The sequence below is a fragment of the Malaya genurostris genome, chromosome 3, assembly GCF_030247185.1.
Source record: "Malaya genurostris strain Urasoe2022 chromosome 3, Malgen_1.1, whole genome shotgun sequence".
NCBI lineage: Eukaryota > Metazoa > Arthropoda > Insecta > Diptera > Culicidae > Malaya > Malaya genurostris.
Window position 1 is genome coordinate 253,429,704 of NC_080572.1, and position 23,858 is coordinate 253,453,561.

A 23,858-nucleotide genomic window follows, 5' to 3' on the forward strand; every position below is an offset into this window, starting at 1 on the left:
ATAAACCAGATGATGGCAGCATTTCCGAGTTGAGAACAATGCCATGATTAAATTTATTTAAACTACTTACAGCAATAAATGCTGGAAGAACATAACACCCATATACCATTCGAATCAGTTCGTCGAGATCAGCAAATGTGTGTGTGACAAATAATTTCGCTCAATATTCTCGGAGGTGACTCGACCGTTTTCTACAAATTCTGATTCATCTGAGAAGCCGTATACTCCCAAACAAGCATCCTGAATTTCATTTGGATCCATTTAAAATAATATAACTAATTTTTCTCGTAGATGGCTGAATCGATCTAAGATTCAAATTAAATCTAAGAACCATCTAAGATTCAAATTGAAGGCCTTAAGATCCTATAAAACATCTCGCTTTTTACTCAGATCTGACTTCCGGTTTAGAAGATTCAGGGTGATTAGTATAGAAATGTCTATTCCACGTAAATTAATCAGGTTATCGGGTTTGCAGATTTGGATAATTCATAACCAAATGAACTTATTTCAGTTTTAGTGTTTTTCAATTTTTGATTCAGAAGGTACTACGATTTCTCAAAGATGTCTGCACTGATTTTCAAACATTTTGATTCAAATGTAAACTGTACAGCTCCTTAGGTGAATTTAACTGACTTCGGCTACATCGATTTTCGAATTCTGGTTCCAGTCCGAATCGTTTCTCAAAGCTCACTCGTTTTCTCAAGAAATGCCAACTCGAATTTCAAAAACGAAAATTCAAATTAAAGGACTTACGGTCCCATACAAAATTGGTCAATTTTATCCGATTCTGACTTCCGATTCTAGAATTACAGAGTGATCAAATTTCAAAATTCGAACCGATGTAGAAGGTGACAATTCCAAAAAACTTGAAAGTTGGACTCAAAACTATTGCAATTTATTCGTTTTTGGCCATACGAATTGGTTTGGGTTATGCTGGTTCCTGAATACCGGCTCTGGAAGTACCCTAAATAACTGTAAACTCTGAAGTGAAACTTACGTCGACATTTCATGGAATGTTCAATCAACTGTCACAATTTTAGACTAAATATTACAGGGTAATGAGTGATTAAAATCTCAATTTGCCGCTTGAAATGACGGTCAATAAAATAATGCCCTGAGAACTAAAACACCAAAGAATATTAATGCAAAAACACATGCGGATTGATAAAAAAAGGTATCATCTCACTGCTAGGTGGATTAAGCTCGTTTTTTTTACTACAAAGCAAAATGATTTTGATTTAAATTAATCTATCAAATATGCCCGTTTTGTAAGCCTCACAAACCCACACCAACGATGTTAACGGGAGCTGGTGGTTTTTACAGCCATTGAACTTCTGTTCCACCTCTCTTGGAACCCTCAACGAGTGAACACGGTGAAAATTTGAGCATATCGCGTGAAAAGATTTTCACCCGTACTTTTGCGACTGTCACGCATCGAGATTTTCAGTGAAAAGAAACGTAAACTAACTCGACGTCAACATTTCAAAAGGGCCTAAAGAGTGTAATCGTCACATTATCTCCAAACCATTATTTTCTTTTCATAGATAGTCTGAGTGCAATTGAAGCTATTCGCTCAAACGCTGCTTGCCAAAATGAACCTTTTTTCTTGGGCAAAATAAAACAGTGCCTGGACGTCATATTGAATAATAATTATCAAATCACAATAGTTTGGGTTCCGGCTCATTGCTCCATTCCAGGCAATGAAAGAGCCGATAGTTTAGCTAAACGTGGTGCTATTGAGGGTGAGATTTATGAGAGACCGATTGCTTTCAACGAATTCTATAGCGCGTCTCGCCAAAGAACACTTGCCAGCTGGCAAGCTTCTTGGGATAAAGATGATCTGGGTCGGTGGATGCACTTAATTATTCCTAAAATATCGACAAAGGCATGGTTCAGGGGACTGGATGTGAGTAGAGATTTCATTCGTGTGATGTCCAGACTCATGTCCAATCACTACACGTTAGATGCACATCTCCTTCGAATTGGACTTTCCGAGACTAATCATTGTGCTTGCGGCGAAGGTTACCGCGATATTGACCATGTTGTTCGGACATGCGTGGAGTTTCGTGATGTCAGATCTCAACTAATAAATTCCTTGCGTACCCAAGGTAGACTATCCAATGTCCCAGTTCGCGACATTCTTGCTTGTCGTGACCTTCCATACATGAAACTTCTTTATCATTTCATTAAATCCATTGGAGTTCCAATTTGAATTTTATTTTATGTTAGACTGTTTTCTCTTCCATGAGTTAAACCAATAGCCAACTATAGGATATTGAATATAAGTGGTGAACTGATACAAACAAACCTGAAATAGTTATAAGATCATGTACAAAATAACTGTATTTTATTTAATGTAATTTAAAATAGCAACTCGCTTGATAAAAACAGTGTTTAGATTAACTAATGAGTACCAACATACTAATATGATATTCGAAATGTATTAGGTTTAAACTACTATGTATTGTGGATGCCACGGCGAAGAAAAACTTATGTATATTGCCTATGAAATAAACGTATTTATGAAAAAAAAGGGCCTAAAAACAATTGACAGATTTTCTTTGTTTACTTTCTCTTTCGACTATATCTGCGTTATTATACAAACGTTCGTTACTGTTCAACATGCAAAGTCAGGTACACGGTTGAACACCTTCTTATCGATTGCATCGAACTTCAAGATTTACGTCAATACTACCAACTTCCGTCATCCATCAGGGACGTACTGTCCAACGATCCAGTTGCAGAGAATACTCTATTCAGTTTTCTTAAAGACGCCAACAAGTTTCACGAAATTTAATATCGACCGTTTCCTTTGCTTCAAGTCCACGGCTCAACTGACGGGGATATTTTCCACGTCCTATTGTCAACAAGTACTGCTACAAGAATCACCAGCTCAGTAACATCAAAATCTAATAGGAATTTCATAAATCATAAATAATTGAAGATCGACCAATATGAAATGTAATTTCAATTACCCCCCGGTGAATGACCGATAGGTTAAAACCGGGCTAAAATAAACAACTAACTAACTAACTAACTAACGTTCGTTACATATTTGGTAATGTTTGAAACATGGAGATATTATCTTTCATCCTACACGAATACTTTGTAGGTACACGTGAAAATTAAGGAGATATTCACAAAAGAGAAAGTAAACAAAGAGCAACTCTCATTGGTTTATGTGCCCTTATGAAATGTTGATATCGAACTGGCAATATAGCTCAACTTGCTGTGCCATCAATCGGTGTCATTTCAAGTGAGGTGACACCACCCAAAAGTGAAGAATAAGAAGAACTTCTATGCAGATTTTCTGAAATAAATATTCATGTTTTTATGGGTAGAATCCTAATGATTTATATGTAAATTTTGAAAATCTCCAACCAATATTTAAAATAACAGTTTTCTGGTATCTAAATGTGATATGAGTACTACACTACATTTTATATATAAATCAAATAATTTTTACTGGATTGTGCATTAAACAGCTTTAAAATGGCAGTCCATTAAAACCTACGTGAAAAGTAGGGTCTGACCGCAACATCTTAGAGCTAAGGCAGTGTGTCTTATTAAATATGTTATAAAAAAGTAGGGTGGAAAATATTCACATAACTTTTCACGTAACTATGATTGATCGTTTTTTTTTAAATGAAAAAAAAAATGTTTTTTTCTGGAAAAAGATGCCAGTTTTCAGGTCTGGTTCTAGGCGCGAATGTCAAAACCCCTTGAATCAAATTGTTTATTTTTCGGAACAACTGTTTTGCAATAAAAAATTCTCGTCAACGTGTAAACATATTTATGTGAAGTACAAATGGTCGGGTAATCGATCAGAAAAAAAAATTTACCCGTACCCGACCCGTACCCGAGTGAGTAGTAAATTTTTTTACCCGACCCGACCCGTACCCGAGTAAGCAGTAAATTTTTTTTACCCGTACCCGACCCGTACCCGATTGAAAATAAAATTTTTTACCCGTACCCGACCAAAAACCCGTCGGGTACGGGTACGGGTCGGGTTTCGGGTAAAATACCCGATACCCGACCATCTCTAGTCTATTACATTGAATTCCATTGCCAACTATCCAAACCAAAACTAATATAGATTTCTTTTTATTTGGAATATTCGGAATGACGTTGATATCGTGACACGTTCATATGAATAGATGGTGGAAACATACATCGGACTGAAGCCGAAACTAGCCGTATCGGACTGGCTATAAATGCGGTGAAAACGCAATGCATGCGATGAAGAGGCTGTAAAGAAGTAACACTACGCCTTTGACCACGGGTATTGAAAGACGATAACGATATCGATGTGTTTAACGAGCTCGTGTAAAAATGGTTCTTGTGCCTAATCAGGTTGGCAACGAGCAGCCATAGATCGAAATAAGAACAATGCTTTAAAAAATACTTCCCAGTTGCGTCGATGATTATCTTGATCGAGCCATCTCTTGAAGTTTGGGAACAGATAATAATCCGAGAGAGCCAATGCGGGCAAATAAGAAATTTGAGCCTTGAATCGTTGATTTTAACCTCTGGGGATTTTTCATTTTATGTTTGGCCATTCTACAACGACTTCGGCCTTCAATCGCCCCAATAGTACGCAGTAATTCTCACTGTTGCTAGTTGTTCCTATTTCTAGATAGGCTATCGAATCGAATTGAAACCGATACCACGACCTATACAACTCATCAAACCTCCTTAAGCCACCTTGAAGCACTCGTGATGAATTCAGTTCTATGCCGGACGTTTATTCTGTAATCTGACGAGTAAAATCTGATTAAGCACCACCATGAGCAAACTCGTTTCCGAAGAACGCTCGCGTTCGTTTTTTGGTCCGGAGTCAAAAATACTTTTTTTCCGCAGAATCTCATCCAAAATATAGTGTGTACGCTATATATTTATCCTTGCGACATTTTATAACTTGCGCCATTTCACTTTCCGGTCGGCCAATTCCATTTTTTCTAATGATGTTCTGTGTAACCGCATCTGAGTCTTCCGCTGAGGACTTCTTCGGCTGTAGAGATTCCGCCACCTCAAAATTCTTGATACCAATGTTTCACGGTGCAATATTTGAATTTCATGCCAAAACATCTTGAGAATGGTAACATCTATAAGTATCGGAAAATTTCCTGCTTTTGAACAATAAAATTATATTCTAGTGCTTAAGGGGCGGGTAGGGTCTAACACTTTTAAAAAATCATTTATTATTTTGTTTATATTTTCTTATAATAAAACATTTTCTATGAATTTTCTGTGAAATTTTCAAACCTATTGGAACGAAACTCTGGAAGTTGTGGACCTTTATTTATGGATATCTCATTCTACGAAGAAGCAAGAGCTCGGCGCACAGGCCCAAGATTTCTACTTCGATTGACTTCAAAATTTGACAAAACATTCTTGAAATGTTTCGTTATAATAAATTATAAAAGAAAAAATCTGATTTTTTGAAAATATTAGACCCTACTGACTTCCTGGAGTAATTAATTGTTTCCATTGATTTTATATACAAAAAACTTTAAACGCGTTTTCCTCGACAGCAGGTTTTGAAAGTCCGTGTCCATTGTCATTCAAAAACTACTGCACCATTTTTTCAAATTTTGCACACACTTTCTGCATATAAAAAACCAGACCCAAACGTTTTCTTTTTCGTTGTTTGTTACTTTGGGGAGGTTTAACGGCTACAAAATGCTGTTTTTTTTTCGTGAAAAATCGTAGTTTCCAATTCAAACAACCATCAAAAATTTTAAAAATTAAAATAAAATCAAATAGAAACGTTGGGGTCTATAAAAACTTCTACTCTAATTATGCTGCGTTCATTTATTCACTTCTGATTAGTCTGCGCTGAGATCCAGTGGACACCGCAAATCATGATTTTTAAGAAGCGTACTCAAAAATACTTCTTCACCGACTTATTTCTCTATATTTTTCCACAAAAAAATTACATTATGTTGTTCAAATGATGCTTTCTATCATGTAAAACATTTGAATTTATTTTGTTGAACGATAATTCTGGAAAAATTCCCAAAAAAGATGATTTTTTTCTTCGTTTCTTCCGCACAAATACAAACTTGGCACGGTCGGCAAAGATCGATTTTCAATCAGAGCGTCATCCGTAATTACGAATGCGAAACAAGCGTCTACATGAAATTCCGTTAGAATTTACAAATTGCTATTAGTTCGGAAAAACCATCAAATACTGCTAGACTTACTGATTTGTTCGACACTTACTTCATTATTTCATCTCAATTTTTCCTCATACTTTTGAAATCAACGAAATCAGCTTTGCATTCTACGGAAATGCACTCGACATTATTTAACATGAGCGAAATAAACAATTCGGTTCTTTTGAGAACCATAAATCGATGATTTGATTTTTTGTCCGTAGAAACAATGTTGTTGATAAATAATAATCTATGGTTTATATGTTAGTTGTATTTCTGATCTCGTTTGACCCGCCTTCTTGAACAAAAATATGTAATGACGCAAGTATTTAAAAAGAGCCTTTCTATCCAGCGTCTTGTGCTCGTCAGATACTAGCAAGAGGACTAATGAGAACATTTGCTTTGTACACAGTTCGCAATGAGCAGGTGGTAACTATTTTATGACAATATACTGCATAAAGCTTTGCATTCAATATCACACAATCAATTACCTAACCAAAAGAACTCTCGATGCTCGAAAGTGTGATGGAAACAGTTATGGCATTATCCACATTATTCAAACAGTGATGACTTTATCCACACACCTTTTTTTACTGAACATAAACAATTTACTATATTGCTTTTAATATCTCTTCCGGTATGTACCATAACTTCTGCACCTTCTATTACTGATTCATGAATACCAATTTTTGAAATCAATTCAAGTTATTCCTTGTTTTTGGTCCACGTTTACTTCCATTTTGTTTACATAAAATGAACTTAAGACCTGTTCTCGTTTTTCTAAGAACTCATATTTAAATTCAACTGCCCTTTGAACCACTGTTACAGATATACTCGAACGAAAACGGCTTCGTTCCGGATGGATAATAATCTGCATCAAGACTGTAGGCCGAGAGCCTTTTGTTCGGATCATAAAGCTTGCGAATCTGCCCACTTTACGGAGAACTCCCCGGAACACAGGCCACTTCAGAGCAAATAAACGGAAAAATGATGGCGGTAGACGTCAGTTTCAGATAGGACGGCAGTCAGTTCTCACTATGAAAGAAAGGATTCTCATTATTCTGTAAGCATTGCGAAAATTTTCGCACTGATGATTTCAATTTTAGAGCTCTAGACTCAAGGCTCTCGAAGAAATTAATGAGTTAGTCATCCTAACAGTCAGTTCCGGATTTCAATGCTTATGATGATACGTCTGTTGTAGAATATCGCAAAAATGTGCACAATGTAATAATACAAATATACCGACGTACTTGCTATTTAAGAAAAAAAATGTACTGCAGTGTCGAAAACAAATTACAAGGTATTTCGGATGATATAATAAACAACAATGTGTACGCATTTCATGTTAAGACAAATAATCCGTTTTTCGCCTGATTCTGACAGCCGTACAAATTTTTGTTTCTTCTTTCCAAAGGATTAAACGAAACCCGGTTAAATGAAATTTATTGGGAGTCACACAAAGTGAACCAGCACCGTACTGAGAGAGAGAGAGAGAGAGAGACACTGGCTATCTCCGAGAACTCCTACAATTCGCCAACAGTTACGGTTTCTTCAAGTAAACAACAAACAGTACGTTGCGAAGAACAAACAAGAATAAAACAAATTTGACCCAACTTATCGCTCATTATCAACATAACCCTCTACTTCCAATGCTACATGCATACATATCAACGTCAGACGGACGGGAGTGGGTGTTCATTCGGAAACCATCCTCGCTTTCGCTAGCCACTACAAACCGACCTTTCATTCGTAAACAGAAAAGTTCTGCCAACTTATTTCAGCATGAAAGTATGTGTATGAATGCAAGGCTGTATGTATGTACGTATGTGACCGCAATCGCAGATTCGTTCGTCCTCTTTGTGATACTACGTAGCCAATCCAGTATCCGACATGCCGTCAGCGGTCTGCGAGATCTTCTTCAAGCGCGTATTCCAAACAAGCAAGACAACTTCTACTACATATGTCGTTCTGTCATAGCTTGCTAAGATGATATGTGGTAGTTGGGCGGTAAATCGACAACTCAGCCTGTTCGCAGTTTCGTTTCGTTCTGAAGTAACTTCACTACTTTTCAACTTTCCCTTCTGTGCCAAAACACAACATCACCGCACATAGCAGTAGCGGCCATTGTATGTGTTCTCGGAACCGACAAAATGTCCTGTGAAGGTTTACACGTTTGAAGGTGGGTTTTATGTAGAAAGTGACATCGGTTACATTTGTATCACCATTATCGCATGGTGGAAGAACAGATCCCCAGAGATGCGAGCCGTTTGTGTGTTCGTTTCTGCAAACCACTCTCGCAACAGCGAAGCATGCTGATATGACACTTCGTGTTCAACCATTTCAGTGCATCAGTCCTCACTTACTAGAACAAATGGGCAGCAAGTACTTCCAAAAAACAGAATAATAATGTCCAGATGTAGGGAGAACATAACGCTTTCATCATCGTCATCGGTTGAATTATGTTTTGCAGAAGAGCAAATATACGTTTTATTGAGTAACACAAACGAAGAGAGTTCAACAAAATCAAAGAGCGTGAGAAAGAGAATGTGCCACCTATTTGACTCGCATAATATTATTAGCTCGACAAAAAGAAGCAGAGGAGAGAGCATTGATCCCTCGAGTTTTACTGGACAACTTTTGTTCAAGAGGATGGCATTTCGATTAATCTACATAAAGCAATCTTGATATCTTTGAGTGTGGGTGTTTTCAGATATTTGAAATTATTACAGCTTCATTACTAATTCAACGCTTAACCATTCCACGAAAGATGAGGAAAAAATCGACAGTTGAATGACTCAAATCGGGAGTTTCAGCGTTTCAAAACAATTATCATAACAAGATTATTGTTTTAATTTCTTCGCTATATTACTATACCACTTTTACAAATATGTATATCATGTGCGAACGTCAGAACTTTTACAAATATATCATGTGCGAACAGTAAGAACTGGACCGCATACTGGATAGAACTTAAGGAGTAATTGAAGCTTTGCTGAATGAGAAAATGCTCCTGGAAGCAAGTAAGCAACCAAAGCATCTGTTGAACAAAACTAACAACGCAGTATTCATATCTCAAGCACCAACCACAAGCAACCAAATTCGCAGCGGAAAATAACAATTTGCACAGTCTTGTGCATAAAAACATTCAAACATATCAAAATTGGATAAAAAAGGCGGGTAGGTAATGTCACAGACATAACTGTAGGAAATGAATACGAATAAACTTTGAATGAGTTTGTTTGTGTGAATTAAATCATATTTCTCCTTACCAAAAATTGGGCTAGACTAAACTTCGTCGATTATTCGGGGAACGTTTGATCAATGGATCTATTTTATTCGTGTTAAAGAATGAGTTTAGGTCTAGTTTATAACCGTGCAGATATTTCTTGCTAGGGGTGATGCAGAGAATTCCTCGGTCAATAGCAGCAACAAGTGTTGAACTAACATTCCTTCCCTTCCCATATTGACCTGCATGGGGGTGGCCGTCTACGTTATTGATCAGTCCATATTCTAAGTCAGTTTAGGTTACCCGTTGAGCATGATTTACGACTCCCCAAGTATCATGCATTTGATTCAATATGCAATTTCCACTGGTTTCTGATCATGATCAATCACGAGAAACTCCCGGGCGGTCAACTTAACGCTAAAGCTAATGAATTTCTGAAATTGAATTCCGAACTTAAATTAAGGAACTGAATTCAGTTCCAAAATTTTATTCCAGAATGCAAAATTTTATTCCAGAATTTAGTTCCAGCTTGCAGCTTCTAAATTCTGAAACTAAATTCAATAAGCTAATTCTCAAACAGAATTCAGAAAATAAATTCCGGTTCAGAAGCCAGTTCCAAAATTCAAGTTCGTAGTTCAGATCTAAAATTTAATTCCGGAATCCGAATCTGGAATTCATATAATTTATTTGGTTTCTATATTCGGTAGTTACAGAACCACACACTAAAAAAATTTGAATTTTACTGGTGACTTAATCCCTCATACGATGTAATTCATAAAAACTAACTAAATTTCATTTGTAATGACTGTAGATTAACTTGAATTTTACGGGTGAAACTGTATGAATTTAAATGCACCTTTTATCAACCAAGCAGATGTCAATTGACAGACGTACTTTGCGGTCTAATGATGTAAAATCACAGGGTTTTTTTCAAAGAGTATAATTTTCAGGAACTAAGTTCGGAAGTTGAATTCTAAAACTAAATTCTAAATCTGAAATTATGTTAAGAATTCAGTTTTAGAACTCAATTCCAGAATTCAACCCAAAATTCAACTTCGGAATCCAGATCCAGAATTCATAAGATGATTGCGATTACTGATAATCTTTTGAACCTGCTGTTGGTGGACGTCCAGTTCCGTTTAACGCACAAGAAAAAATGGTTTATCATGATACTCGTCCAGTTGAACATCGAAACTGATATGTGCCTGGCGACCTCAAAACCGTCGTCGCGGGTACGAGAAAGGCAAGCAAGTGTGATAAGCTATTGTCATTGTTTCAAAAAGCTTGAAAATACTAGATTTTTCTGTAATTTGAGATCATTTCACAATGTTGAAAATCTAAGAAATCTTAGCATAAATTGCTTTTTATAAATCTGATGGCATGGAGAAAGAATTAAGTTCATGCGTTTGTATAACTTTAGTAGTCCTACCCATTCTTCCACAGAGCGAACTTTGAAAAGGCTCCGCATAGTAAAGTAAAGCGTGTTTACGTCATAAATTGAAACACAACAATATTTATTTTTTGCAACTTCTATTTCATTTGGGTTCGCCGCATGCAAAAATTCAACTTAATCGGCGAGACAACATTTTTGCTCCCACGATTCGAAGTGATTTTGGGATTTAGTATGAGACGATTCCAGAAATAAACAACAGAAAAGGTGGTGAAGTCAAGATCAACTTTCTACGATTTACGAAGCTTTGCACACGTCTTCAGTATGGCAAACGGTTCGACTGATACCTTATTACTTTGAAATATATGTCTTAATCAATCATTTTCATCAAGAATTTGAATAATACAACTTATCCATTTTTAAAAGGGTACTAACCATAAACTTCAAACTAAGCGGCATTCTGTTAATTTTATGTTTTCGCTACAGTTCCTGAAAAAGCGTTAGAAATTGTCCACAGTGTACATATTTTTCAGAGTTTCCAACCGATTTTATAAAAATCAATCTTGAATCTTCTCGGAACCTTATTTTGAAAATCAATCCGCACGATGAAGAAAACTTGAGAACCAATCAACGCCAATCTATATATATCTCAAAACCACCATGTTATATTTAATTATGTTTCCAAAAGGAAGCCATTCAAAAAAAAATTTCAAAATGTCATGCCAAATGATTCTATACTCAACCTTTCAAGTAACAATTACATCTAGCATCATCGGAAATTGTGTCTAATTTTGGTTTCAAACATTTTTAATTATTTCTATCGGTACAGATGTTCTTAAAGGAAAATGTTCGGGTGAGATGACAGAGATGGCAGAACCGATATTCCCAATCTTAGGTTCAAATGAAAGATCTTATTTGTACGACATGCTAGTTGGTCATACGAACCGACTTATACCTCGGATTCTGGTGTCGGAATAATAGTGGAACTCACTTCTGGCCTAACCGATCAGAGAACTGTTTCATTCTGTATGTTATACTAGTTAATGTACAAACAATCTCTTTGGTTTCTTTCAAGAATCGAAAAGAAAAATTTTGAATAGAATGACACAGTATTATGTTTGGGAACATAGTTGATATGATAAAGGTATCAAGATGGATTAAAACAGGTTTTGTAAATAAACATTGTTTGTTTCATTATTTGTATTTTAATTGTAAAGAGAAGAAAATCCTAAGATGTCAATCTTCGAGGAAAAAAATGCTTGATACGGTTTCTCCGAATCTCGCTTCCGCTCATTCTTAACTAAAGTGAATATTTCTTAGTGAGGTAAATGCGTCTAGTTTTCGATAGACCGGGAAAACGAAGTGAACGCGTATTAAAGGGTTGATAATAAATAACACATGCTGAAAAGTCGGTGATTGCGCTAGTTTTATTGCAGTCACCTTTTTTCCAGTTAATACTAACCTTTAAAAGACAGCTGTTAAAATTTCATGATATTCTATTCATTAGTTTGTGAGTTATTGTGATAAAGACTGCCCTAGAATGTATGGACGCACTTTAATTTCGCTGTAAATAATTCACAAGTGTTACATATTCAAATTTTATTCGATATACTGATAATATTAGACTACAACAACAGAATATTATTCTCAACATTTGCTACTTAGCCATTGTAGACTAGCTGGCGCACCTTCTTGCGAACGTTCCTCATTAAATTCCGTACAGACTTCTTGGCGACAAGTTTTGACACTTTTTTTCCAATCTTTTTCGAACTGATCAATGGTTTCGGCTGCCGAGACATGTTTCCTAAGATGTGCCTTCGTTAATGCCAAAAAATCTCCAATTGGTCGAAATTGTGGGCAATTTGGTGGATTCATGTCTTTCGGGACGAAATAGGACATTTTTGGTAGTATACCATTCTACCGTTGATTTCGAGTAGTGGCAAGAAGCAAGATCTGGCCAGAAGACAACAGGATCCTTGTGGCTTCGAATCATGGGTAGAATTCGTTTTTGTAAACATTCCTTGGTGTATATTTCTCTGTTCATTGAAGCAATGGTGATGAAGGGTTTCGAAATTTTACCGCAGCTACAAATTGCTTGCCAGACCATAGCTTTCTTACCAAATTTTTCGACTTCAATCGATATCTCGGACTGGTGTAACACATGCCCTTTTCGCACCGTATAATATTGTAGTCCCGGCAAGGATTTGTAATCGAGTTTCACGTAGGTTTCGTCGTTCATGATTATGCAGTTAAAATTTACAGCAAGAATCGTATTGTACAGCTTTCGCACCCTCGACCTGAAAGATGCTTCTTGTTTCGGACTACGTTTTGGTTGTTTCTGCTTCTTATAGGTACGAAGATTCAAACGTTCTTTAGCACGAAGAACATTTGACTTCGAAGTGCCCACTTTTCTGGTCACATCCCGAACTGAAACCTCCTTCTTTTGCTCGAACGCCTTCAGTATACGTTTATCAAACTGAAGGTTAGCAGGACCTTTTTTTCGATCCGTTTTCGGTTTATCCTCAAAGGTTTTATCCTCACCGAACTTCCTGATTGCATTTCGCACGGCTTTTTCACTTACTCCTTCCATTTTTGCTATCTTTCTAAGTGACAGTCCGCGTTCTGTGCACCATTTGTACACAATTTTTTCGGCGTTGTTCTGCTGAAAGTTCACGCATTTCAAAACAAACTAATGAAAACGAATAAACAACTGCACAAGTGATTAGAGAACAGTGTAAACAACAGGACGCAGCCATAAAAATTGACAGATTCTGAACCATTGCGAAATGACAGCGGTACTTTTGTTATTTTCAGAACAATTTCGTGTTTCAATTTCACACCATTTCTTGATGGGAAAAAATACGATCCAAGCAAAGCAATTGCTTGAAAAGTGTTATGGAGTCTCCTTTTCATCAGAAACGTTGGCTTGCTGACTTTAAACGTGGTCGTAGAGACACCGATGGTGCAGAACGCAATGCCCGTCGAAATGAGGCGGTAACACCAAAAAACATAAAAAATATCCACAAAGTCGTTATGAATAATCGAAAAGTGAAGTTGCGTTAGTTAGCTGTTATGTTTAAACGTAACAAACCGGATTTTTTTATATGTGACAATGGATGAAAACATGGATTCATGGAAACATGGAATTTTCGTTATGTGACAATGGATGAAACATGGATTCATCACTTCACTCCGGAATCGTCGTCATCTGACTGGACATCAACAGGTGAACCTCGTCCAAAGCGCACGAAAATACAACAGTCGATATAGCATTATCAGAGCGCTTGAAGACTGAAATTGTAAAGAAACGACTGCATAGCAAAGAAAAAAATTTTGTTTCCTCAAGAGAACTCACCGTGGCGCAAGTCAATAAAAACAATGGCGAAACTACATGAATTGAACTTTGAATTTCTACCTTATCCACCGTATTCACCAGATTTGGCTTCCAGCTATCTGAAAAAAAAAAAACGCTCGTGGGCAAGAAATTTCACACGAACGAAAAGGTTATCGTTGACACTAAGGCCAATTTTGAGGCAAAAGCCAAATCGTTCTACAAAAGTGGTATTGATATGTTCGAGCGGCGCTGGAATGATTGCGTTGCTCTTGATGGAGGTTTCGTTGATGAATAAAATTAAGTTCTCTGTGTTAGGCCCGAGACTTTTCAGCCCAACATTCAAACTACTTCAGCCAAACATTCAAAATAGCTTCTCAAAGTTGTCATCCGGTATTACGAACGGATTTTTAATATCCTTCAAAAATTGACAGTGGCTTGTTTTTTGCCGGCAGCACCAGCCCAAAGAAGACCTCCATTGATCCTACGTAATAACTGTTTAAAAGTTTAGGTAAATTTCATTTCTGAAATGCTTTCGCAAAAGTGTTGAAGGGAAAATTATTTTCGGCATCAAAAAAACTTTCTCCTTGAACTTGATGGGAATTCCAAATTAAGAAAATATTTCTTACCGATTTCTTCTTTTCTTTGCAACCAAAATTCGACTGCAAATCCAGTTTTCATCTCCAGTCACAATCCGATACGAAAATAACTTCTTTCTGTATCTTTTTAGTAGCTTTTCACATATACCTACTTATTTTCGTCCAATTCATGTGGTACCCAATTTCCCACTTTTACGCACTTTTTCCCCTTGCTTCAGGTAAAAAGTCATAACCAATATTGTCCGCGATTTCACGTTATTTGACACATTTGCCATATTTTGACTTAAAATACAGCACGAGATAATATTAAACGAGGTCTGTTTCATCAGAATATTGTTACTTTTCGTTAACGTGAAGAAACGTAAAAACGGTTATGTGCCCAAAGCACAAACTTAGGGTAACCCCTAAATGAGAATATTGTTGTCAAATGTCGAAACAACAGAAACAAAACTATGTGTGACAGTTCTGCGAAATTTGTATGAAAAATCGCGAAGCTTGTTTCCGAAGTAACTAAGTCAGTTTGGTGCCTTATAAATTACTAAACAACGAAAAATTCTCAGCTTACTGCAAACCCAAATGAATCAGACAGCTTCGATTTTATCTCTAACATTCAACTGAATATGCCACGCCTGCGATAAATGCAATATTATTCCAGCACGGCATCAAAGAAAGGTTAACCTTGACCAAAGATTCATACTTTCGTCGACCGCCTGCGAGGTTATATGTTTCTCGACGAACGGAGAGAATGAAAGTGTGTATCTCCGGGAGAAAACATAACGCAGAGCACGTAGAAAGCAAACTATGTACCATCGAGAGAAGCATACTTTCTGTCGGAGTAAGTGGCAAACGAGACAGAGAGAGAGAGAGGGAGAGAGCAAACGCGCATAAAACAACGCCGATGTCGATCATTGGACAGACTCCGTGCCTCATAATAGTCTGAGCCATCGTCCTGATCTACCGCGGCGGTTTTGTGCTCCTCGTAGAGTGTTTTCATTAGTGAGTGAGATTCTGCTTCATAGTAATAATTTTTTTTTCTTATCTTGGATTTGAAATCTCTGGAGTGTCATTTTGTAGATCGGATCTACTCCTCACAAGTGGGCTTCGATAGCGGGAGAGTTGTTTTTTTTATCTTTACTAGTACTGTGCAGTCTAGTGTCCGCTGGTGGGAGGCTTTTTCGGCCAAGTGTGAGCGTGGGATGCGGAAAATCCCCGCAGCATCCGATCTTTCATCCGTGCTGGGTTGGGCTCCACTGATGGAGATGTTAGACGTTGAAAATCATAGTTCCGATACCGAGACATGGCTGATTTGATAATACGAATGAGAGTTCAAGGAAATACCAATCCTCTGACGGCGAACAGTGTAGGGCATGCCGACATGACTGCTCGTAATTGAAAGTAATAGGCACTGATGGTAATTGGGTAGGGGAAGCGTGAAGAGTAAACTGGTCTCAATTGATATAATTGGTGAATATAATCGAAAAGTTGCCCTGCTCAGGAGCAGGTTTGTGTACTCGTCGTGGATAGTTTGATGAAGCAAGAATGAAAAGAAATGTTGAGCGAACAACGAAGAAAAGTTCAAGAGAAAACCGTAAAAATGATCTCTGATTTCAATTGAGTGCAATAAAATCAATAAAAGAAATTCTATGTTAAGCATTGAGAGCCGGGAACAGTTCAAATATGGTTTTCTAGAAGTATTGTAATCAAGAGCGGGAATATTAAACGATGTACGTTTTGTGGTGCATTTCCGCAGTCAATTTATATTTATTCGTCAGGCAGGACCCGGTGAAAAGAAAATGCTAGAAAATTATAAAACTTGAGTGCGCTGAAAGAAGGGAACAGCAAAATGAAACTTAATTGTTAACGTGACGATTCTGCTTCGGATGTTTTTATTCCCTAGATTTTCGCAAATTATCTGTCGACTTGAAAAAACAGCACAATCTAGCAATAATCCTAGATAACAAGGATTAAGGGTCCTTGCACAGCAAAAATATTTTGGTGTGATTTACAACGCTTTTTGTTGTCAAACATAAAGTGATAAAGAAAAATCTTATAAGGCGATAGAACCGACGTCGCGCAGTGCCACTCCGTTGATAAAGAGTCAAGGGTTTTTTTTTGTTTGTTAATGATCCAAAGTATTACGTGCAACCCTGTGCCTAACTGTGACCTATGGCTGTTGCAAAGAAGAAATGTTCAGTTGTTAAGCTGTGATTCGTGATTTCTTTTATTGTTGCAGAGTTCTTCCTGTCTACTGTCCGAGAAGCTTCGCTACTGCTGATCCCGCTCAGTACAACAGCACCATTCGAGGAAGGAATCATAAGAAGGTAAATTTATTACTTCATATTTATTACAAAGTTCAGGCGTACTCCGTGTACCGAACGGAACCGTCGATGAAATAAAAACGAACCGAAGCGTAACTGCCCCGTGATGGTGTTTGTAATGGCTTATAACAGGCATGATAAAATTTGTGCATTTCGATAAGTTGGTGAAGATTAATTTTCTATGGAACCCCGATGGGCTGCTAGAAAAGCAGAAAAATCTTCTAAAAAGCAATACCCCTAAAAGAAATTGATGTAATTTTGACTATTTTGTTTATCAATTCTTTCTAATAATTTATTTAACACATTACGCTTCGATTGCTATCCAGTAAACTAAAAGAGGACAATGGTTTACTATTAATGTCCTCGTCCATTGAATCTGTCCTACAGATGTGGTTTTATCTGTCATTTTAGCTTAAGTAGGTGTAGGTGGTGGTTTTGTCGATGAGAGTGTTTTACTGTTGCTAAATTATGCCTCAAAAGTACTGGAATTGTTTGAGACCGGTAAAGGAGTAGCTCAATTGTCCTTGCATACAGACAAATTCTTGTTCTATTTTTTAGCACGGCTTACCATTAGTGGATAACTCGCTGGTCATATTGACATGCAGTCAGCTGATTGTCGTAGGCAACCAGTGATTTAAATGGGAGCCTGGTGTCCTGACCGAATGTTACATAAGAAGGTATTGCTTTCTTTAAGCGCATGCGTAAAAAACGCACGCCTCTCAGGAATTCGGGGGAAATCCTTTTCAATGGGAAAAACATCTCCGTACTGTGACATGGTTCTTCGAATTAAATTATCGTTAGCAAAGGAAGACAGATCAGACGCACACGCACACCTCTGTAGTACTTACTATCCTCTATATACACTCTATATATTTAGAATGGAGATACACTTTGTACTTTGTACTTCAAATTAGAATTATTCATGTGTATGTAATAGTTGTACGTATTACAAGCAAATAAAAATTCCTGTAAGTTTAAAAATGATGTTCTAATTAAAAAGATCAAAAACTGCAAAATTTACATAAAAAATGCAATGTCAGGATACTACATTCCGATGCCGTAATTGACTAAGCGTTCAGGGCCGTTGCATGACTAGATGCCACGATCCTACTACAGCTATGGCATATAAATTGTATATTTCAATTAGAATAACTGTTCATTTAAATTTAGAATAACGTTCGACTTGTACAAACGGCGCAAATCTACAAAAGCCCGGGTTCTTTAGCTTTCATGTCAAAATATCTTGAGAGGGCCTGCTTCTAGAAGAAAGGTCATTATGAGTAAATCTAATTCTTTAAATATGTAAAATTATATTCTGGTGTCTGACAATTTTTTATCCAATTTGTCATTTTTCAAATTCACACTAATCAAATCTGCTCGAAAATGTGATAATTTTTTTTTAATTTTAGCTTTTCAGTGGTTTCTTTTCAAATTTTCGAAAAGTATTCATTTTTTTCATAGTGTAGATATTTTTAAGGGTGTCCTATCAATTTCCTACAACTTCTTCTTGGACACCATCTTTGTACAAGTTACAACTTCTGAGTTACCTCTATTTGAAGAAAGTGCATGCAAAAGTACATACGCCCTTTTTCAAAACGTATCCGCGCAAAATAAATGCTTTATAAAACTGAGAACGTGTGAAAAGTTCCATTTCTGGAATTGTTCTTGTTCTACCGTTAATCTTTCGTTTCTATTCGATTTTTCATTGGTTTTCTTAACGTCGCTAATTTTTTCCAATCATAGCCCGGACAAGTTCTCGCTACGGTTAAAGATTTTTGAATACCTTACACTTCCATTCTAACTGTAGCGATTTCGATCAGAGCAATAAGTTCAATAAGTTCAGCGAAGAAATGTAGCAAAATTCTCTCACGGTTCATGCATTGAGAGACTCGAGTTCTTGTGGCATCTTCTACCGGATTGAAAATGTTGTATACAATATAGATAGCAATATAGCAGCTTCTGTCAAATTTTCGGCAATCACCAACACTGCTTGTGGTAAAAGGAACCTTTCGTATCCAGAAGCACCATAAAGGTTGAAATTTTTAAAACTACTAAGTGGGGGGATTAGTAATGTGTGTTTGAGTGTTAGTTAATGGCGCTATGGGGTCAGTAACATGTCTCAAGTAGCATGTCACTCTGAATTTTATTATGGTAGATAATTTAAACAGATGTTTACTGCCCATACTCGAGAAATAGACAATTCCAATTTCATTTCCAACATGTTTTATATTTTATGCTACATAACGCTGAATTTTTAACGCTTTTTACACATTCAAAAAGAAAATACGTCACTAATATTTTAACATTTCAAAATATTAAATTAATGAAATTTTCACTAAATGGAACTGATATGCTATGATACTTTCTGTACGGGAAAGACAAGAGTTGATAGTTTTTCCACATTTGGTTGAACAAAGCCCCCAATTTTTATTCCAATTTCTGGAAGTATATTAAGGATAGTCTTCATCCACCGTTATGCTAACTCAAAGAGAAGGGTGGGTAATGTCAGAGATATAATTGTATGGCATGAATCCGCAAAAAATCTGACATACCTTATTCACACTTCTAAATCTCGATAATTGTTCTCATAAGTTGATTGGTTGTGCACCTAGATTCTGGAACTGGAATAGAAACCAAACTGATTATTTTATTGTCTGGATTTGTGAGAATAGCGTCGATGCTGTCTATTTCCTATAATTTAATGTAGATGTAATTAAAATAGAGTATGCGAAAATTTTCTATTCAGACTGAAAACCTCCACTGATCATTTTCACTTCCGAATTGCATATATCAACAGATAAGTAATTCTAATAGTAAATTTGTAAACATTTATAGCCATAAAAAGGGCAAACTTTTCAGTGCATTTTTCTACAATGCAAACGACCAGAAGCTGGATGGCGCAATCGCTCTTGTTGTAAGGGGCACTCGCAATGCGAACGTCCCATAGCAAAACTGCTCGCAGTGCGGATTGATTCAATCCTGAAACAATTTTAGTGAAGGGTTTACCATTTACGTGATTTAGTTTGCATTTCACATTTCACAAATGGGGGGTCCTAAAGGCTTGCCAAATAGCAACATACTGAATTTTGATTATTTCATTTTGGATTCGCATATTTCAACTAATGGAACTCTCACTATGCAACAATTTCAGGCTTTCCGAATTGTGAAATTGTCTCTGATATTGAACACTATTCGTTACATTTTTCTCGAAAGCAATGCAGCTGAATGTTGGTTTTGCTTACTCTTATTTGGTGCGAGGTTCGCACTAAGAACGGTGCACTAAATTGCTTATTCTTACTTCCGATTTGCATATTTCAACAGATAAGTAATCCTAATAGTACTTTTGTAAACATTTATAGCCCTTGAAAGGTCGTTGTTTACTTTTCGATGTGTTTTGCACCAATGCAAACGACCAGCAGCTGAATGCTGATGTAATTGCCCTTGTTTCAAACGAAACTGACACTGCGATCGGTGCACAAAACAAAACTGTTCCTCAGCAGGACTGAATACTTGATTCTGTATCTGTTACTGAATTTTGAAAATGAAACTGCATTTAGAAACTGAATTTTTGATACTGTAATTGGAACTGAGCTCTGGACCTTAACTAACTGAAATGATGCACTTGCTTCACTTACTGCTCAGTCAAATAAGGAGTGTATCGATAAGTAGTTAGCAACATTCAAACAGTTATTACTCTGAAATGGCTTATTTTTTTGCATCGTGTTTTGCGGTGACAATTTTGTTTACATGTCAATAACAGCTGCGCAATCGATTGGTTTCGGTACGGTTTATCGTCTCAATGATGAGTCGAATTGATCCGGAAACGCGAAAGAAAATTCTGCACACTTGGTGACATTGGATGATTCAACGGATCAAAGTTCGGAGCTCCCTGTGGTTTGCGGTCGTCGATTTTATTCACGAAGAGCATAATTAACGCCAAGGTGCACGAGGAAGAATGTTTGAAGAAGAGAATGCTGCCACTGTACAGAAAGCATAAGGCTCCTCCTCTCTTCTTTAATATAATCAGTGAAATGCATAAAAATGTAATTTTCTACAATATATCGAAAACTGATGTCAAAATATGTTTTTTTTTCGCTTTTTTATTCAATAATCAATGTTGCTAACTACTTTTCGATACACTCCTTATATCAAACGTTAACCTTTGGTACCTACCTAATATATATGGCAAAAATTGAATGTCGCTTACTACCTCAAAACAGTCGTCTCAGGCACGAGAAAGGCAAACATGCATCATGAGGATTGATACTCACTGATAGCATACATTTTAGAAAACTTTAATTTTGAAATATTTGTGGTTATTTCATACAACTGGAAATTTTATCATAGAATGCTGATCATATTTCCAATGGCATGTAGCAAAAATTATGTTGATACGTTAGATACAACAATCGTCTTTCAGAGGATAAATTTTTCATAGTAAAGTAAGACGTATTCACGTCAAAATAGCTAAAATCGATATGAGACAGATATGCGAATATAGGCAGCTAATTATTTTAAAAAGTTTTTAAATTGCGTGTAATATTATTTTCTAAATATTAATCTTCTGAAAGTATTTCAGTCCTTCATGCTGGCATGAAACAAGGCACGTGCAGTACGGTACACATTCAGAGTACTCTAACCACACTGGGCTACAGTACCCTTTATGCAAACATTCCAACCAAAGCTTCTCAATCCATGCTTTTGTACAAGATACCTAGAAAAATCATTCTAGCATTGAATCAATCTGGTTGTGTGCTGCTCTTCTGGAGTCCGATTGAGGTGCTGTCCTCCCTTCATTGCCCTGGTGGCGCATTTACGGGCGGGTGGGATAAGTGCCGACAGCTAGCGGGATGTAATAGCCTGAAGCGAACATCAGCCACTGCACGATACGAATGGGTGAGTTGATCAGACAAGAACTTTGTTCTGTTCTTTGTTTACTTTCGCGGTCGCGAGATAACCCCGCTTACCAGAGGAATCGTTCGCCGTTCGATAGGGGTGTGCCGAAGAAATGAATTTTTTTGGGAATTTTGCACTGGACGCACATTATTTATTGTTCAATCCGTGTCGATGCCGATGACTCGTGGGTGTTCTGATCGATTTTTTTTCAAAAATAGTTACACCTACGCACTATACATTCAACGTTATTTTTCAAACATCCACACGACACTGTTTATTTATCAGCAAAGTTTATTCGAAGACTGAGCATACCGAACTACAAAAAACTCAATCACGCCGGCGTATTACCCGGCGCATTCCGCGTACGTGCACCTAGAGAACACAGACTTAGTGGGTGAATGGTGAAAGTGCGGAGGAAAAACATTGGTTTCAATTTATTGCGCATTAAAACACAAACACGCTCGGGTTCCATGGAAGCATCATCAGGCAAGGCAAGCAAGAAAGGAGTAGAAATATGATGTGATGTGGACTAAACACAAACACGCACACACACACCGTGCACACATCCATGCTTCGTTTAGATGCCTTTTCAGGAAGTTTCGTTCAGGTTGATCCATTGCGGTAACAAAAAAAATATATACATACACAAAAATCACCCGTGCTGAAGGCCATCAGAACCGAACGACAACACGGCGAACTGCATATTTCGAGCACATAAAACCCCAATTTTACGACCTGTTTTATATTTATTATCATCTAATAGAACCATTTCACCTTCATCATCTTGGTGCCCAGTTTTATGATGGAGCTTTTTCTCCGAGAAAGGTTCGTCAGATTTGGGGTATAGCAAGACATACGGACATCGCATCGATGCATCAGTGTTTAGATGCAATCATTCGATACAGGAACCTATAACATTTTATTCCACAGAATATTTCGCCTTAGGTTCGACGTCAGCCGTGACCGAAAATCTAAGTGATCCTGGTTTAGGTAGAATACTTCCAATTGTTATTTTTTATAGTTTTATCATAATGAAAGAGTGCTACAAACTCCACAATGAGGACGGCAACAAATTGAACAGTACACCTGAACATCACTTTGATAGTCTATTGTCTTGTTCGGAATTAAATGCTGATTATGTAATTTATTTAAATTTCTGTGCAGTCTAATGAAGGATAGGGAGTTTACGTGGAATTTCCCAAATCCATTTTTTTATACCAAATGCCATACAACTTTTTGAAACTTCCGGATCTGGTGTTATAACGAAAACCCTTTTTTAATCCACCTAGTGGTGTAATGATGCCTTTCTCATATTACTTATATTTTCAAAAATATCACGAGAAGATTCTGTGAAGAAGTTTTTTTTCAATCTTGAATAAAATAAGAAACCTTCGCTGGGCAGAGCTTCTATAACTACTAGTGCAACGTGGGCAAGTTGGTGATTTGCTGCACAATTGTTTTAGATATACTTAAAATTGTTCTATAGTGATTTTTTCGGTATTATCGTAAAACTTAACAGGTATAAGTTGCACAACCGATTTTAATATATTTAAAAATCTTTTTGATCATATCTAACATAAAAAACTATTCTAAAACAAGTGTAGAACCTCTTGAAATTTCAATAAGTTACATTTGATACTTGGGAATGAAGTCAACCTATCGAACAGAGACAGCAGATCTCACTCTAGCTAAAGGAACGGATACGAATGGAGGTACCTTCACCCTACATACTGAATAGTTTATATTTACATTTGGTAACTGATTTTTCATTTAAAACTCCAGTCTCCAGTGATTTCGATAGAAGTTCCAGAGAGTTGATTTTCTTGAAGAAAAAATCCGAGATAAAACTAGACCTCAGCGTTTCATACATTTCTAGGTCATCCCGGAAGTATCGGAAATGGTAGTCAGAAACTTCAAAATGGAATTCAATTTCTCATAGA

General features: G+C 36.8%; 1 protein-coding gene across 3 annotated transcripts in view; it reads left to right on the top strand.

Moving 5' to 3' along the window:
* Nucleotides 1-15,628: 15,628 nt before the first annotated feature.
* LOC131438098 (protein FAM133) overlaps nt 15,629-23,858 on the top strand; it is a 176,277-nt gene continuing 168,047 nt past the window's right edge. For 2 of the 3 annotated variants that reach the window (XM_058607900.1, XM_058607902.1), the window contains exons 1-2: nt 15,629-15,700; nt 16,938-17,025. The gene's annotated coding sequence lies outside the window, so the exon portion shown is untranslated. Of the gene's footprint in view, nt 15,701-15,792; nt 16,429-16,937; nt 17,026-23,858 lie in introns of those variants that run through there. The other variant, XM_058607901.1, reaches the window with a different exon arrangement.